The following is a 17,372-nucleotide window of genomic DNA, read 5'->3' as shown; positions in this document are numbered from 1 at the left end:
CTTCTGAGGGAGCCTTCGCACTGTTTTCCATATTAGCGGTGCCAACTAATGTTCCTAGCAACAGTGTCCAAACATTCCCCCCTCCACATCCCTGCCAACACTTGCTTTCCTCGGGGGTTTTCTGTACCGGCATCCCAACAGATGAGAGATGATCGTGTGCTGTGACTTTTATTTGCATTTCCCTAATGACCAGTGGTGTAGAACATCTTTACATCTTTTCTTTTTTAAGATTTATTTTATTTATGTGAAAGGGAGATCAAGATCGAGATTGAGATCAAGAGAGAGAGAGGGAGAGGTTTCTTGCATCTGTTGATTCACTCCCCAAGTGGCCCCAAGGGCTGAGGCTGGGCTGGGCCAGGCAGGAGCCAGGAACCCCATCTGAGTCTCCCATGTGAAACACTTGGGCCATTTTCCAATGTGCTTTTCAGGCACATTAGCAGGGAGCTGGATCGGAAGCTGAGCAGCCAGGACTCAAATCAGTGCTGTGATATGGGGATGCGGTATCATAGGCAGTGGCTTAGCAATGCCTGCCCACATCATTTCATTTTCCTTGTTGACCATTTGTATGTATCAGGGTTTTTTTTAAGATTTATTTATTTATTTGAAAGGCAGAGTTACAGAGAGCCAGAGGCAGAGAGAGAGAGAGAGGTCTTTCATCTGCTGGTTCACTCCCCAATTGGCCACAACAGCTGGAGCTGTGCTGATCTGAAGCCAGGAGCCAGGAGCTTCTTCCAGGTCTCCCACACGGGTGCAAGGGCCCAAGGACTTGGGCCATCTTCTACTGCTTTCCCAGACCACAGCAGAGAGCTGGATCGAAAGTGGAACAGCCAGGACTTGAACCGGCGCCCATATGGGATGCCAGCGCTTCAGGCCAGGATGTTAACCCGCTGCATCACAGTGCCAGCCCCCACCCTAGTGTTTTTAACTGATTCAGCTGTTTTTGGATGCCTAATGTTCCTACTTAGTTTCCTTGTGCTATATCACCCCTTACCTCAATATGCTCATTCAAATTGTGTACACTGTGGGAATTTTTTATCCTGTTATTTTTTGTTTGAAATGGCTGTGATCATTTCCCTCATAGGGAAGGTTCCAGGATTGGGCAAAGGGATGAAGACCACACATCCCAATCCCTGCTGGCCCCACCTAGTGAGGGGGTACAGAGCATGAGAAAAACCACTGTCACCCCCTCCCCGCGAAACACTCAAGTCTGGTCCTCTTCAGTGTTTGCCTCTTAACAGAAGCAAATAGAAGGACACTCAAACGTACATGCCCAGATCTGCGGTTTGGAGACGCAAGGATAGGAAAGCTGCCTTTTTCCCACGCCCTGGGCTGCTTCGCTGGTTTTACACCTGAATACACCTGGCTCTGCGCGCTGAGACTCATAGTTTTGGGGGCACTGTTTGTCCCCTGGCAAAGAAACTCCAGCAGTTTCTGGGATTGGCTCCTTCAACAGGAACCCTGAACTTCATCTGTGCTCTATGCAGCCCTCTGTAAGACTCTATGCACCCTCTCCTAACTCCCCATGAGAGTTGGGGACACCTCCCTTGTTTCTCTGTGGCAAGGTCCAAGACCCAGCTTTGCAACACGGTTAGACACAGATGCTCCAACTGCCCATTCTTTGGCTAACTGAGATCATGAGCGTTTATCCCCCGAGACTAACCGCAGAGGCTCTCAGTTGCTGCTTGGATAACTGAGACTTGCCTTGCTTGCAAAACAAACATCTGCCACTGTGTGCCCCGCCCCTTAGAAGTCCAAGGTCAACCACTCTCCTGAGACTCTCTGACCTCGGATCTGGAGCGTTCTCTCTGTTGCAACAGCCTACATAAGATCTTCTCCTTGGCGTGGGTGTTTGGTGCAGCATTAAAGACACCACTTAGGACACGTACATCCCACATCAGAGTACGTGGGTTCCTCTGATGCCAGCTTCCTGCTAATGTGCACCCTGGGAGGCAGCAGGCAACAGCTCAAGTGATCAGGTCCCTGCCACCTGCGTGAGAGACCTGGATTGAGTTCACTGCTCCCAGGCTCTTTGCGGGGTGGACCGGTAGCTGGGAGCTCCTCCTGGCTCTCTGCCCCTCAAATAAAATAAACAGTTTTCTTTTTAAGTTGCTGGGGAAATAGAATTAAAGATAAGTTTCTGTTTATGAAACTGCACCTCAGCTGTCCAGTGTATTTTGTCTTTGACAGCCGGCTTCCCTGCTCCAAACCCAAAGCCAGTCCTACACATTCCCCTCCCAAAGAGCCCCCTTCACCCCACTGGCATGTTTTTCTCCATTTTCCTATTTGAATCCTACCGATGGGGCTGGCCCTGTGGCACAGCAGGTTAAGCCACTGCCTACAACGCCAACATCCCATCCGAACTCTGATTTGTGTCCCAGCTGCTCCGCTTCCAATCCAGCTCCCTGCTAATGTGCCTGGGAAAGCCATGCAAGATGGCTCAAGCCCCTGCCACCCATATGGGAGACCTGTATGGAATGGCAGCTTCCTGGTTTTGGCCTGGCCCAGCCCCAGTTGTTGCAGAGTGAACCACTGTATGGGAGCTACCTCTCCCTCCCTTTCTCTCTCTCTCTCTCTCTCTCTCTCTCTGTAATTCTACCCTTCAAATAAATAAAAAGAGATCTTTAAAAAAACAAACAAACCCTGAGGCTGGCGCTGTGTTGCAGTGGGTTAAGGCCACAGCCTGTGGCACCAGTATCCCATGAGACAGCTGGTTTCAGTCCTGGCAGCTCCTCTTCCTATCCAGCTCTCTGCTAATGCACCTGGGAAAGCAGCAGAAGATGGCCCAAGTCCTTGGGCCCCTGCACCTGCATGGGAGACCTGGAGGGGGCTCCTGGCTCCTGGCTTCATCCTGGCCCAGCCCAGTCATTGGGGCCATTTGGGGAGTGAACCAACACTGGATAACTCTCTGTCTCTCCCACTCTCTGTCTATAGCTATGCCTCTTAAATAAACAAACAGATTTTTAAAAGATTTATTGAGTTATTTTAAAGTCAAAGTTACACAGAGAGAGAAGGAGAGAGAGAGAGAGGGAGAGGGAAAAGGAGAGGGGGAGAGAGAGAGAGAGAGAGAGAGAGAGAGAGGTCTTCCATCCGCTGGTTCATTCCCCAATTGGCTGCAACAGCCAGAGCTGCACCAATCCGAAGCCAGGAGCCTGGAGCGTCTTTCCGTTCTCCCACGTGGATGCAGGGGCCGAAGCACTTGGGTCATCTTCTACTGCTTTCCCAGGCACTTTAGCAGGGAGCTGGATAGGAAGTGGTGCAGCCTGGACTTGAACCAGCGCCCATATGAGATGCCAGCCTTGCAGGTGGTGGCTTTACCTGCTATGCCACAGCACCATCTCCCCATTTTTTTTTAATAAACTAAGGGCCAATGAAATTGCATGACTTACTCAGAGTCAATAACAGCTGGGGCATGAGGCTGCGATCCCCAGCAGTCTGGGCCGTGCAGAGCCTGTGTTTCCTCGGCGATGTCTCTCTCCCTCCCCCCACCTTAGGAAATGGCAGTTGTTTCAATGTTGCTGCCAAAAGGTGAAGTAAGGTGCTTGACAGCTTCTCTCAGAGCAGAATTGCCTGTTCTCTCCCCTCGCCTCGTCTCCAGTGCAGCGTAAGGAACGGACAGCCTCAGTCATTGCTGAGCGAGGTGGAATGAGCAGTAATGACCGCAGGCTGGTTTTTAGTCAGATACCTTGGGCTCCTCTCCACGAGGCTCCCCAAAGATCCGCAATCAACCACTGACATATGGCAGTGTGGGGCTGTGAATTCCAGGGATTCGTTCCCGAAAATCAAGCGCAGGGCTCAGCACCCGGGGCCCACATTTACATTCAGCATCTACTCAGTGAACACCTTCTGGGTGCCAGGACTTGCAGTGGGCACTGGGCAGACAGTGGTGCAGGCAGACAGAAAGCCCTGCCTACAGGGGAAGTAGGGACAAGAAGGGGGCTGCTTGGGGACCAGCATTGTGGCATAGTAGGTGAAGCTGCCACCAGCAATGCCAGAATTCCATATGGGTGCCAGTTTGAGTCCCGGCTGCTCCACTTCTGATCCAGCTCCCTGCTGATGGCCTGGGAAAGCAGCACAAGATGGCTCAAGTGTTTGGGCCCCTGCCACCCACGTGGGAGACCCTGATGAAGCTCCTGGCTTCAGAGTGGCCCATTGCTGGCTGTGGCAGCCAAGTGGGGAGTGAACCAGCAGATGGAAGATGCTCTCTCTCTGTCTCTCTCTCCCGCCCTCTCTCCCCCATCTCTCTCTCTCTCTCTCTCTCTCTGTCCTTCTGTCTCTGTATCTGATTTTCAAATAAATAAATCTTTAAACATTTGAGGGGAGAGGGCTGCTTGAAGGCCCTTGTGGGCGCTGTGGTCTGAAGGGGCTGGAGAGGACTCCCCCAAGAAGGAACAGCACGTGGGCTGGAGAGGCTGTGTGGGCAGTCTGGGACACAGCCATCAGTGGAGGGCTGTCATGGACAGACGAACTGCAGAGCAGCACCAGGGCTAGAACTCTAGGGCCTGGACAGTTTGCAGAGATAATTGAGACCAGGGAAGCACCGCACAGTGTGCAGTACAAACCATGCTGTACTTACTTAGTCCTTAAACTAGGACCCGGGGGATATTTATTGATGTAACGACAATATATTAAAGGGAAGAAAGCAGGTGACTGATGCAGTGTCCAATTAGATGCCCCATGTGTCCCTCCACATGAATGTAATCGTGCTTGAAAAGATTTGTGGAAAAGTGAGAACAAAAAGTAAGTTCCTTTTGGAGCAAAACACTGTTGAAATTCATGCAGATTTTTCTTGTGATACATATGTATTGTAAACATTTTGAAAACCCATCACAGGCATGAATTTGAAATACCTCTTGCACCAAAATAAACTGATCTCTTTTAGTTCCATTGTAGGTGAAGTTTTTGAAGTACCTGTGTGAGCCGTGCACACACGTGTGTGTCTAGGCATGCACGAGTGCACGTACCACAAGGTCAGAAGAGATTGGAACAACTTTAATGAAAGAAAGGAACTTTTAAGCCAGGATATGAAATACGGCAAAGGTATACTTAAGATTGAAGGGGGAAAAGTCCAAGGTTGAAGAAACTAGGAGAATCCATCTCCACAGCAAAATGGTGTGGAAGCAACTTCTCCAGGGTGAAGTTTTCACAAGCAGAAAGTGCGGGACATTGGAATTGAGGAAGAACAAAAATACATTAAATATCTGGACATATGAGGTAGCTTATTGTTCTCTTCTTAGATTCCTGACTATGTACATGATTTTTGTTTTGTCTTTTTATAAAGTGCACTTTTTTCAAAGATTGATTTATTTATTTGAAAGAGTTACAGAGAAAGGAGGAGACACAGAGATCTTCAATCCACTGGTTCACTCCCCAGATGGCCACAACAGCCAGGGCTGAGCCAGGCCAAAGCCAGGAGCCAGGAACCAGCAGCTTCTTCCAGGTCTCCCATGTGGATGGTGGGGCCCAAACACTTGGGCCGTCTTCGACTGCCTTTTCCAGGCCATTAGCAGGGAGCTGGATCTGAAGTGGAGCAGCCAAGACTCAAACCAGAGCCCATATGGGATGGCGGCACTGCAGGCTGTGGCTTAACCCATTGTGCCACAACACCAGCTCCTGTACATGACTTTGTAATGCGAATACAATACCTTCCCCTCGAAGGTTTCGGTTCAAGTAGTATTGAGGGGACAGGTGGGAGAAACTACCAAATAAGGAATAGATGGTAAAAGTATGTAGACGTCTGTAAGGGTTCTACATCTTGTTTTCTGAAAATCAAAATGACAAAGAGCAAAGTGCGATGGAGGAAAACAGCATTCCAGGCAGCAGCAAGAGGGGTTGCGGGCTTGTGGGGAGTGGGCCAGAGGAAGGAAGATCTGTCTGTCTCCCTGTCTCTGTATCCCTCTGTGTCCCTCTGTCCTTCAAATGAAATGAAAATTAAATTGTAGAAAGTGTATTAGCTCTCATTAAGGAAAGATTGCCCCCGCTCTGGAGTTTCCACCCCTCATGGAGCCCCCACATGGAGCCTCCACTCCCGTTAGTGTTTTCCTGCCCACAGTGGAGCTGCAGCAGTTCAGCTGGGATTCCCTTCTTTCCAGGCAGGCCAGTGGTTGGACGAGTGTGTGGCCCGTGACCTCACTTCTCTGATCCATCCACGACGAGTTGTTGGTTTGCAGTTTGTTCAGTGTTTCTCCCGTGAGGCTGGCAGTGCTAACCATCACATTTCCTACATGTGGGCTCACAAACTGGAAACCTGGTCAAACTTCTTTTTTTTTCCACTTATATAATGGAAATCTTACTTTGCTTGTTTTGCCTGCAAGTAGTCTCTCACATCCTTTTTCCTGAACAAAAGGGAAGCAGACCAGGGAGCCCTCCTTTGGGTCAGCTTCCCTGGACGTTCTCTGATACAGCTTTGTCTAACTTTCTAAAGCACAGTGGGTTAAGTCACTGCCAACATTCCATATCAGAGCACCAGTGGGAGTCTTGGCTGCTCTGCTTCGGATCTCGCTCCCTGCTAATGCATCTGGGAAAGCAGCGAGTATGACAAAGTACTTGGGCCCCTGTAACCCATGTGGAAGACCCAGATGAATTCCAGACTCCTGGCTTCCTGCTACCATGGCAGCCATTTGGCAAGTGAACTAGTGAATGGAAGAGATTCATGCTTGCTCCCTTTGTCCTTCCCCCTGTCTCCTCCCTCTCTGTGTCACTCTACCTTTCAAATAAACAAATTAAACTTTTATGGGGCTGGGAACTGTGGCGTAGCAGGTAAAGCCACCACCTGCAGTGCCGGCATCCCATATGGGTGCCAGTTTGAGTCCTGGCTTCTCCACTTCCAATCCAGCTCTCTGCTATGGCTGTAAAAGCAGAAGATGGCCCAGGTCCTTGGGCCCCTGTACCCATTGGGAGACCCAGAAGATGCTCCTAGCTCTTGGCTTTGAATCAGCACAGCTCCAGCTGTTGTGGCCAATTAGGGAGTGAACCAGCAGATGGAAGACCTCTCTCTCTGCCTCTCCTTCTCTGTGTATGCAACCCTGACTTTCAAATAGATAAACAAATCTTTAAAAAAAAAAAAGCAACCTTTTGTTTGAAAACCCTCCAGATAAGCAGATGCTGTCCTTCTTTGGCTCTCCAGAAAATCAACAAGCACCTTGAACATCCAAACAGCTGTCACCCAATGCTTCCTCTTGGCTGACGCACGTCTGCTGTGACCATCGCTTCGACCTCTTGGGAGCCATCGTCTTGACTGTGCTCTGACTTGAGGATGGTCCTGGTGAAGCCGTGTTCCAGCTCCTGTTACAGTTGTCTGAAGGAACAGACAACGTCCTTGTAGAAAATTTCCGTCGAAAGCTCAGTTCTTGTCCACAGCCAGTCCAGGTGCCACAGGTTTGGTACTCACTGATCAAGTTTGCACCACTCTGACTGTTCAGTCAAAATTGAGTAAGTTGAGGGGACTGAGGGTCCGTGGTGTTGGTTGTTGTTCCTGCCATTCATTATCAGCTTATGAGGAGCAGTTGGCCTCGCAAGGCCGTGTGGGTGGTCTCCTTGCCAGGTGCTCCAGGTGCAGATGGTCTGCTTCCTGTGTGCTCCACCTGGAGCATCGTTTCTCCCCCTCTTATCACGAGTTGTCCATTTCCAAACTGTGGGCGGCTTTGGAGCAGTGCCCCTACCTTCTTTTTGTAGAGCATCAGTGATGTCATCTTTCTTCCCTCCACCCCCCCCCCCAGACTTTGCCAGAAATTGGATGTTTGTTCCATTTTAACAGAATTTATGTGACTCTGATAGGGACTCTGTTCAGACCAATGTCTTACCCTTCTTAGTGCCTCCAACCAGATGCTGTTCAGGCGTGGCCTGAGAAGATACTATGAGTTTGTTTTGGTGAGAAACCATTTAGAACTCCATTCATGGGTATTTTTTGACAGGCAGAGTTAGACAGTGAGAAAGAGAGAGACAGAGAGAAAGGTCTTCCTTTTTCCATTGGTTCACCCCCAGATGGCTGCTACAGCCATTGTGCTGCGCCAATCCGAAGCCAGGAGCCAGGTGCTTCTGCTGGTCTCCCATGCAGGTGCAGGGCCCAAGGACTTGGGCCATCCTCCACTGCCCTCCTGGGCCACAGCAGAGAGCTGGCCTGGAAGAGGGGCAACCGGGACAGAATCTGGCGCCCCAACAGGACTAGAACCTGGGGTGCCGGCACCACAGGTGGAGGATTAGCCTAGTGAGCCACGGCGCTGGCCTACTCTGGTTATTTTCAAGGAGTTGGTTTTAATTTTTTTTTTAATTTTTTTTTTGACAGGCAGAGTGGACAGTGAGAGAGAGAGACAGAGAGAAAGGTCTTCCTTTGCCGTTGGTTCACCCTCCAATGGCCGCCGCGGCCAGCACGCTGAGGCCGGCGCACCGCGCTGATCCGATGGCAGGAGCCAGGAGCCAGGTACTTTTCCTGGTCTCCCATGGGGTGCAGGGCCCAAGAACCTGGGCCATCCTCCACTGCCCTCCCTGGCCACAGCAGAGAGCTGGCCTGGAAGAGGGGCAACCGGGACAGAATCCGGCGCCCCGACCGGGACTAGAACCCGGTGTGCCGGCGCCGCTAGGCGGAGGATTAGCCTAGTGAGCCGCGGCGCCGGCCCTATTTTCAAGGAGTTGGTTTTAGACTGTGCCTTTATTATTAGAAATGTGCCCTTTAGATTGTGCCTTTATTGTTAGAAATGCAGTTACATGTTCTACTTTCAGATACTTGGGATGGAGTTCAAAAATGCACCCTTTCTACTGTAGAGTGAGTCCAGCTGACCACAGAAACATCTGAGATGGGATCACAAGGATACTGGTGCTTTCTGATTTCTACAAAATTACCTGTTCCTCTTATAACTTAGTGATTAAATACAAAATGAATCCAAAAAAATGTTCTAATTTGATTGTGGTGATTTTTTTACAACTCCATGAATATACTAAAAAGAGTTGTGCACTTTAAATGGATAAATTGTGAGGGGTGGGAGTTGTATCTCAACAAACCTGTTTTGTTTTTAAGATTTATTTATTTGATAGAGTTACAGAGAAAGACAGAAGGAGGGAGAGAGAGAGATCTTCCTTCTGCTTGTTCACTCCCAAAATACTACAACAGTCAGAGCTGGGCCAGGCTGAAGCCAGGAGCCTCCTTCAAGTCTCCCACGTGGGCACAGGGTTTCCAAGGACTTGAGCCATTCTCCACTGCTTTCCCAGGCACACCAGCAGGGAGTTGGATTGGAAGTGGAGTAGTCAGGACCCTAACCGGTCCATATGGGATGCCATCATCACAGTTGGCAGCTCTACCCGCCATGCCACAGTGCCGGCCCCTGTTAATTTATTCTAATCCGGCACATTGATATATGTAGCTGCTTTTTTTATAGTGAAAAACCTGAGCAGTCTAGATATGTGTCAGCAGTTGAACAGTTAAATAAACTGTGTGGACACTTATAGTATGGAGTATCAGAATGCATGGATTTCAAAAACTTTTGCACCAAAATAGACTTACCTTTTAATTCCATTTTCCAGGAACTTTTCAAAGCACCCTTATACTACTCAGGAATAAAAGGGATGGATTGATGATAAGTGGGGGGGGAGGAGTTTAAACTACAGAGTGAAGAAAGCCGATCTCAGATTATATACTCTGTAATGTCTGCTGAGATATCAGTCCTTAAGTGGCAAAGAATGCAGATGGAGAACAGGCTGAGGGTTTCCAACACTTACGTAGGAAGTGGAGGTAGAAGGGAGATGGGTGTCCCTGTAAAACCTGAATTTGAAGAATCTTCTGGAGATGGGAAATTCCATATCTTGACTCTCTCCATGATAATATCCTGGTTTTGACATTGTTCTTTCATTTTGTAAGATGTTACAACTGGAGCCGGCGCCACAGCTCACTAGGCTAATCCTCCACCTTGCGGCACCAGCACACCGGGTTCTACTCCCGGTCGGGGCGCCGGATTCTGTCCCGGTTGCCCCTCTTCCAGGCCAGCTCTCTGCTGTGGCCAGGGAGTGCAGTGGAGGATGGCCCAAGTCCTTGGGCCCTGCACCCCATGGGAGACCTGTCGCTCCCTTGCCCACAAAGGAACGACGTTGCTCGCAGCTTATCGGTCTTCAGTAGACTTTATTTAAACAGGATAGAAAAAGAAACCCTTGAGCAAGGGGAGCTCCGAAAGAAAGGGGAAGCTCCCGTTACTACATCACGAACGGCTTGTATAGTATAAAAGCATGTAATACAAGCTTAGTCCATGCGGCGGCGCTCCAATCGGCTGCCTGATCACGCACAGTCCATGCGCTCCTTATCCAACCATGATGGTGATCACGTGTCTTCATCCAATCAAGCTCCTAGTCACGTAGCAGGCAGCTCAGACACCAGCAGAAAGCTTATTGTTGGTCCACCTGGCGTTTTCTCAACTCTTGGTCAGTGGGAAGAAAGTGTGAGAAGCCCCAAGGGCATAGTTGTAGACTCAACCCTGGGGTTATGGAAAGGTCCCGATATCGCAGCTCAACAGAAACCATAAACGTCCACACAGCAGTAACTATTGCAAACGGTCAGCAAGCTAAGCCTTAGCATGTTGTGGGCCTTAGCATGTGGGCCCATGGCCAGCCATGGGTCCCCACAAGACCAGGATAAGTACCTGGCTCCTGCCATTGGATCAGCGCGGTGCGCCGGCCGCAGCGCACCAGCCACGGCAGCCATTGGAGGGTGAACCAACGGCAAAGGAAGACCTTTCTCTCTGTCTCTCTCTTTGTCCACTCTGCCTGTCAAAAAAAAAAAAATGTTACAACTGGAATAAAGTAGAAAAGGGGAACATGGGTTGTATTTCTTACAACTGCATGGAAGCCTACAATTACCTAAAAAGTTCAATTTTTTTTGACAGGCAGAGTTAGACATGAGAAAGAGAGAGACAGAGAGAAAGGTCTTCCTTTTTTCCATTGGTTCACCCTCCAAGTGGCCACTACTGCCGGTGCGCTGCGCCGATCTGAAGCCAGGAGCCAGGTACCTCCTCCCGGTCTCCCATGCAGGTGCAGGGCCCAAGCACTTGGGCCATCCTCCACTGCACTCCCGAACCACAGCAGAGAGCTGGCCTGGAAGAAGGGCAACCGGGACAGAATCCAGCGCCCCAACCGGGACTAGAACCCAGGGTGCCAGTGCCGCAGGTGGAGGATTAGCCAAGTGAGCCATGGCACTGGCCAAAAGTTCAATTTTTAAAAATCCGTTGAAATGCTGCCACTGTAAAAGTAATAGAAGTGGGCCGGCGCCGCGGCTCACTAGGCTAATCCTCCGCCTAGCGGCGCCGGCACACCAGGTTCTAGTCCCGGTTGGGGCGCCGGATTCTGTCCCGGTTGCCCCTCTTCCAGGCCAGCTCTCTGCTGTGGCCAGGGAGGGCAGTGGAGGATGGCCCAGGTTCTTGGGCCCTGCACCCCATGGGAGACCAGGAAAAGTACCTGGCTCCTGGCTCCTGCCATCGGATCAGCGCGGTGCGCCGGCCGCAGCGCACCGGCCGCGGCAGCCATTGGAGGGTGAACCAACAGCAAAGGAAGACCTTTCTCTCTGTCTCTCTCTCTCACTGTCCACTCTGCCTGTCAAAAAAAAAAAAAGTAATAGACGTGGGACTGGCATTGTGGCATAGCAGGTTAGGCCTCTGCCTGTGACACAGGCCTCCCAAATGGGCGTCAGTTCAAGTTCCAGCTATTCCACTTCCAATGGAGCTCCCTGCCAATGTGCCTAGGAAAGCAGTGGAGAATGACCCAAGTGCCTGATGCCCTGCACCCACATGGAAGTCCTGGAAGAAGCTCCTGGATCCTGGCTTCAGCTTGGCACAGTCCTCATGGCCATTTAGGGAGTGAACCAGCAGATGGCTGATCTCTCTAATTCTTTCAAAAAGAGTTTTTATAAACAAAAGAATTTAGCAATAGTAGCATATTGCATGTGACTTGGGCTGCCTCACAAATCTCATCTCTCTAACTGATCAGATAACCTCCATTTTTTATTTCGTTCAGACCAGGAGACCAGATCTGCAAGTCAGAATCTTGTCAAATTTGACGTGAGTGATGTCTAAAGAGTGTTCTCAAAGAATAACAGAGGTAAAAGGAGTGGAATCTTCTACTCCACGAAAAAAGTCCCAAAACCCTTAGCCGTGTAGAAAGCTATTTTAGCACAATGGGCAGTTACCTGGAAGAAAAGTTTGACTTGAGAGAATATTTGTGAACATAAGGGTTGCAGTCAAATTTCGTGACTCAAAACAAATTTCCTTTAGAGAGAATAGTACATAAAGAAGACAATGATGACAAGAGCTTTTCATGTAGCCTAGAGAATTATCAGAAAATGTATGTGATTGAAACCCCATGCCAGTTGTGAGAAGTGTGGACAATAGCTTAGCTGCGGTTTAGTTTTCACTCAACGCCAAAATAGTGGTGGTGGAGCTAGTCCAGACTTCAGTCAGTGTCAGATGTTTGGAACTAGAGGATTCACACTGGAGAAAACCATCTGAGTGTGAAGAATGTGCAGAAGTCTTTACCCCAGCATTCATCTTCCTTACCACCTGAGACCATGCACTGGAGGAAAGCCCTATGCAGCTGTGGAATGTAGGGAAACCGATACCCACAGACAATCCTTTATTCAACAGAAGAGGAAGGATCCATACTGCAGAATGTGACCAATGTGGAAAAGCTTTGTGATGGAACACAACACATAACCCAGTACCAGCAAATTCATCCTGGAAAGAAACTGTATCCATACAAATGCAAAAAATGCCACATCTTGCCACAGAAGTACATACCATCAGAGAACTCACACTGAAGAGAAACCCCACAGTGTAATGAGTGTGGCAAAAGCTGTGCCCAAAGTGCTTATCTGATTCAATACTGTAAGACGCACAGTGGAGAAAACACTTTGGAATGTGGAAAGGCCTTCACTGTAAATGCACAGCTTGCTCAACCTCAGAGGATTCATGTGAGACAGAAACTTTAAGAATGCACCAGTGAAAAAATTCAGACTAGAGAGAATTAAAAAATCACTTAATACGGGAAATCTTTCAAAGTGATCGTGCTGGCATTCTTTTTTTTTTATTTTTAGTTTTTTTGACAGGCAGAGTGGACAGTGAGAGAGAGAGACAGAGAGAAAGGTCTTCCTTTGCCGTTGGTTCACCCTCCAATGGCCGCCGCAGCTGGCGCTGTGTGGCCGGTGCACCTTGCTGATCCGAAGCCTGGAGCCAGGTGTTTCTCCTGGTCTCCCATGGGGTGCAGGGCCCAAGCACCTGGGCCATCCTCCACTGCCTTCCCCCGGGCCATAGCAGAGAGCTGGCCTGGAAGAGGGGCAACCGGGACAGAATCCGGCACCCTGACTGGGACTAGAACCCAGTGTGCCAGCGCCATGGGTGGAGGATTAGCCTATTGAGCCGCGGCGCTGGCCGAAAAAATTCAGACTAGAGAGAATTCAAAAATTACTTAATATGGGAAATCTTTCAAAGTGATCGCTGGCATTCTTTAACATCAATAAATTAATAAAAAACTATAAATCCAATTGTGGAAAATATTTGCATGTTATGTATTCAATAATACACACATCATTAATAAAGCTGTGAAAGTAACAATTATTTTTAAAAAGATTTATTTATTTGAAAAAATTACACACGGAGATAAGGAGAGGCAGAGAGAGAGAGAGCTCTTCCATCCTCTGGTTCAATTCCCTGGTGGCCGCAACAGCCGGAGCTGTGCTGATCCAAAGCCAGGAGTCAGGAGCTTCTTCTGGGTCTCCCACACAGGTGCAGGGCCCCAAGGACTTGGGCCATCCTCTACTGATTTCCCAGGCCACAGCAGAGAGCTGGATTGGAAGTGGAGCAGCTGGGTCTTGAACTGCCGCCCATATAGGATGTTGGCACTGAAGGCCAGGGTGTTAACCTGCTGCGCCATAGTGCTGGCCCCCAGAAGTGCTCTTTGAAGACAGTGTTCTAGTGAATGATGTGCGTAGCAAATGCAGTGTTCTAATCACCTGTCACTCACCCCCAAATGCCTTCAATAGCTGGGTCTGGGCCAGGTCAGAGTCAGGAACCCCAAACTCGATCCAGGTCTCCCACATGGATGATCTGCTGCCTCCCAGGCACATTAGCAGGAAGCTGGATTGGAAGAACAGGCATCCTGAGCCTCCCACTGTAACTCAAAAGCCACCACTGGCTGGTGACAGACAGGAGGGCACCACACACTCTCCAACATCACATGTGGGTTGCATGGGGGGACAGACTGAACCAATAGGGGCCACTGGACTCAAGCATTTTAGTGGCAATTAGATGTGGCTCTCGCTGGTTCCCATGGGAGAATGAGTGGCTTTGGTTGAGTAACTCCTGTGCTGAGCATGGGTGGAACCCTTTAGGTTGGAGGTGCAGCTGGTTCCAGCTGATAGGAAAAGCATGAAACGAACCTTGCCTGGGTCAGCACCGGGCACCCTCGTTAGGCTTCCGGGGCCCTGTGAGGCTCAAAGGCTTCAAGGCAGCACATGAAGTGTTAGTCCTTAAAATGAACACAGGTGTTGGGAACCAGATCTGGAAGTTTGGTATTGTGGCTTTCACCCACAATTCCTGGCTCCTCTCTCCTTATCCAAGGCAGTCCATAGAAACTGGAATTTCTCTTCCCCAAGTTGAGTCATAAAAATTCTCATCTTGCCACCGCCTCCCCTTTCTGTCTTGGAGCTGGCCATAAAGAAATTCTGTAACCTGCCCTGAGAGGTCATGATGTTGTTGGAGTCAAGGGTAGAAAGGCGTGTAGTGTAGCAGGTAATATTGAACTTCAGACAATGACTTGGACGAGGCTCGGACAGACAGCAAGTGATAACAGCAGAAGTTTACTATAAGAAAGAAAATGCATTCGTTGAGAGAATACAAACAGGCCAGCGAGGCAAAGACCCGAAGCCCCTAAAGCAATGGTGGCTACACCTTTATGGAGGTGCTTAGGTATTGGGTGAGGGGCCCTTAGCGTCATTCTGAGATCATCTGACATGTCGGCCATCTGGCCGTTACCATATCTATATACAGCTTCTAAATGATACTACCATAACGATACATAAAGCTTCTAAGCGGAAGTTTTCTCAAACTTCCAACTTCCTAACAAGTGATCTGTCAATCAACCAGTTTGAGCAGTCAGGTCTGTTTGGCTGCTATCTTATCTGTTCAGAAGGGAATTTCTCTCAGTTTCTCCAATTAGTCCTTATCTGTCTGCCACTTCAAAACTGAGGATAAGGGAAGCAAAGGTGGAGAAAAAGAGAAACGGATGAGGCCACGATAGGAGTTTCGGAATTTGCCTTTCTCAGCTTCCGCTGTCTCCTGCCTGAGAACCTCTCCATTCCGGAGGGGGGTTCCTTCCCCATACCCAGGAGGAATGACCACCGCACCAAGAGGTTGGGAAGACTCTTTAATAGATGGGCTTTGCTGAGTTACCCGCTCGATCTACTGGTACCACATCAGACCCTTTTGTCCAACACCTTTCTCCACGGTCGTCTGTGCTTCAGTCTGTGCTATGCAATGAGGTCTCCATTCAAACCCAAAAGTCCAGGGTTCAGAGAGCTTCCAGATGGCTGGACACATGCAGGTCCTCCCACCCTCGCCCCACGCATCTCTTCCTGGGTATTCTGTAAATTCCTGGGTATTCTAAATTCTTCATGGCAAACCAGTCAGTGGGACTGTGTCCCTGGGTTTTGCTAGCTACTCAACCCAATCAATCAAACTTGAGGAGGCGCTGTGGAAACCATGAGTTGTTGCCCACTGGCCCTGCAGAGGCCACGGGTAAAGCAACATGGGACAAGCTGGCATGGGGAGGGGGCAGTGCCCTCACCGTGTGGGATCTCATTCCCCCTCCAGAACTGGATTAGGGGACAACCATCTGGTGTCCACAGCTGAACTGGTTAATTGCTTGCTGGTGAGAAGATACAGATATCACAAGTTTTGGGTCTGTGTTGCTTATGGCATAAGAGTACTAAGTAAGGGTGCTGATCAGGTTAGCATTAATGAAGTGCAGCCTACAGCTAGGTATTGCTCATAGCAAACTTGCCTTACAGGCACCAAAGCCTCATTACAACAGTTTTTTCACATAAAACTCAAGAACTAACAATTTTTTAAAAAGTTTGCTCAGGGGCCAGCGCTGTGGCATAGCAGGTAAAGCTGCTGCCTGCATTGCCAGCATCCCATATGGGTGCCAGTTCAAGTCCCAGCTGCTCCATTTCTGATCCGGCTCTCTGCTATGGCCTGGGAAAGCAGTGGAGGATGACCCAAGTCCTTGGGCCCCTGCACTCGCAGAGGAGACCTGGCAGAAGCTCCTGGCTCCTGGCTTCGGATCGGCCCAGCTCTGGCTGTTGCCTCCATCTGGGGAGTGAACCAATGGATGGAAGACCTCTCTCTCTCTCTCTCTCTTTGCCTCAGCCTCTCAGTAATTCTGCCTTTCAAATAAAATAAATAAATCTTTTAAAGTTTGCTCAAATCAGAACCATTTTACTGAGTTTTGTACATAGACATAACAGAAAAATAATTGATATGGAAGAAAATATTTTAGGTAAATGCTATTTATTTATTTTTTAAAAGATTTATTTATTTGAAAGTCAGAGTTACACAGAGAGAGAAAGAGAGGCAGAGAGAGAGAGAGAGAAGTCTTCCATCCACTGGTTCACTCCCCAATTGGCCGCAATGGCAGGAGCTAGGCTGATCCAGAGCCAGGAGTTTTTTCTGGGTCTCCCACGCCAGTGCAAGGGCCTAAGGTCTCGGGCCATCTTGTACTACTTTTCCAGGCCATAGCCAAGAGCTAGATTGGAAGTGGAGCAGCTGGGACTTGAACTGGTGCCCAAATGGGATGCTGACACTGTAGGCGGCAGCTTTACACACTATACCACAGAGCTGGCTATGGTAATATGCTATTTAAATGCTATTTAAACAAGAGTGTGCAAAATGAATGTCTTAAAATACAATTTTAAGAAAACTTTTTAAAAATCATTTTCATTTCATTTGAATGGCAGAGAGACAGATGGAGCAAGATCTTCCATCCAACTGACTCACCCTCCAAATATTCGAACAAACAGGGCAGAGCCAGGCCTAAAGCCAGGAGCCAGAACTCCATCCAGTTCTCCCTCATGGGTAGCAAGGACTTTGGCCATCATCTGCTGCTTCCCAGCTGGATAGATAGCAGAGTAGCCAGGACTCAAGCCAGGCTTATGTGGCCGTCCCAAGTAGTGACTTAATCGATGCACCAAGAGTTAGCCCCACGCAAACTGGCTTTGATCTGGAGTCAAACAGTAGAGAGGTATGCATTGGCTGAGGGGCCTGTTGCCAGGGAACTGGCACGGCCACCCCTCCCACCCAGGTTCCTATGGTTCCTGATCCCTGTGGACAGAGTTCCTTTCCTCTCCTCTT

Source organism: Oryctolagus cuniculus, chromosome 21, assembly GCF_964237555.1.
Source record: "Oryctolagus cuniculus chromosome 21, mOryCun1.1, whole genome shotgun sequence".
Lineage (NCBI taxonomy): Eukaryota > Metazoa > Chordata > Mammalia > Lagomorpha > Leporidae > Oryctolagus > Oryctolagus cuniculus.
This window is presented reverse-complemented; position numbering follows the sequence as displayed.